This window comes from Marmota flaviventris, chromosome 4, assembly GCF_047511675.1.
Source record: "Marmota flaviventris isolate mMarFla1 chromosome 4, mMarFla1.hap1, whole genome shotgun sequence".
NCBI lineage: Eukaryota > Metazoa > Chordata > Mammalia > Rodentia > Sciuridae > Marmota > Marmota flaviventris.
Window position 1 is genome coordinate 44214695 of NC_092501.1, and position 1786 is coordinate 44216480.

Consider the following 1786-nt stretch of genomic DNA (forward strand, 5'->3'; position numbering starts at 1 on the left):
TTACTTTGTGCTCTAACATAACAAGAAATCAAAGTGTGTGTGTGTGTGTGTGTGTGTGTGTGTGTGTGTGTGTGTTTCTAGTCTTAAATTCATAATATTAGGCAACCAATCCCTAAATTTGAGCTATAAGAATTTTTGTGAATTTAAGTATTCTTTGATAATTTCCCACTGAGCTAAACTACTCCACTTAAGCTTTTTAAAAATTAGATCATAGGGGCTGGGGTTGTTGCTCAGTGGTGGAGTGCTTACCTAGTATGTGTGGTATGCTGAGTTCAATCCTCAGCACCACATAAAAATAAATAAAGAAATTAGGGAATTAGGGTGTTGTGTCCAATTTATCTATATATAATTTTTTAAAAAATTAAATATTAGTCTTGGTGACAGATCTGATGACTCAGAATCAGAATGTTTGCACCTGAGGGCGCCTTGGCGGGTGGGTGGGACCTGGGGCGCGAGCAGGGAACCCAGGGAGATTGTGGATGGCAAGATAGGAATGATAGACAGAGGCAAAGAAAGAGGGGGAGGGAGGGAGGGAGGGAGGGAGGGAGGGAGAGAGAGAGAGAGAGAGAGAGAGAGAGAGAGAGAGAGAGAGAGAAGGGGAGAGACAGTCGTGAGAAAATAGAGGTAGAGAAGGGTGGAAAAATGAAGATAAGAACAAGTTCTAAAGGACAGGGGGAGCCTAAAAAGAGAGAAGGAAAGGCTGAGACAGAATGAGGCTTTGGAGATTCAGAAAAGCGATTTCGTCCATCAGGCTGTGGATATGCTTTTGGAGCTCAGCGCGGGCCAGCTCTGCCTCCTCTGCGCCTTCGCGCGCCTTCATCAGGCGGCCCTTGGCGTCCTCGCGGCTCAGCACCTCCTCTTCATAGCGTGCTTGCAGGTTGCGCAGAGTCTCCTCCAGCCCTTCGCGCGCTCTCTGAAGCGCCTGCTTCTCTTTGGTAGCGTCCCCCCGCCAGGCGCAGGTGGCTAATCTCCTGCTCCTACAGCGCCCGGAAGCGGGACGGCTCCGAATGCTTCTGGCACAGCACCAGCAGCTCGGCTTCCAGCAGCTTGTTCGGCTGCTCCAGCTCCTGCACTCGCTAGATGAAGCTGGCGAAGCGGTCTTTGAGGTCCTGGAGCTGCACCTTCTCCTGAGTGCAGATGGACCTGAGGTCGTTGCTAATGGCGGCTACCTGGCTCAGGTCTAGGTTCTCCAGGCTGTGCATCAAGGAGCCGGAACTGGATGAGTAGCTGCGGAGCACGGAGAGCCAGGAGGACACCCGGGCCTAGTAGTTGGAGTAAGCAGAGAGCGCGGTGCTGTAGCCACTGCGCACGCTGGACATGTGCACCCGGTGAGTCTCCACATAGCGCCGCTTGTAGGAGGTCTAGGCTCATAGCTAAAGGAACTCATGCTGGTGGCCAGCGGAGATGGGGGCTTGGAGAGGAGGAAGGACAGGGGAGAAAGGGAAAGTGAAGGATGGATGGCTGTGTGCCTATTATTATTATTATTATTATTATTTATTTTATTTATTTTATTTTTTTACTTAAGAGATTGCCATAGTTTGGACTTGAGAGTCCCCCAAAGGCCAAGGTGTTCAAGAATTGTTCCCCTGGGTGGTGCTCTTGGGAAATGCTGAATGTTCAGAGGTGGGGCCTAGGGGAAAGTTGTTGGGTCATTGGGGGTGTGCTCTCAGAGGCAAGTGATTTTTGGTTTTATTTTACTCATTTATTTATATGTGGTACTGAGAATCCAACTAGTGCCTCTTGCACACATGCTAGGCAAGTGCTACCACTGATCCACAACCCAGGA

At 49.7% G+C, this 1786-nt stretch overlaps 1 pseudogene; it reads right to left on the reverse strand.

The window, feature by feature from the left end:
• Positions 1-679: 679 nt before the first annotated feature.
• On the reverse strand, positions 680-1387 carry LOC114082729 (neurofilament light polypeptide-like; annotated as a pseudogene).
• Between the last annotated feature and the right edge of the window lie 399 nt (positions 1388-1786).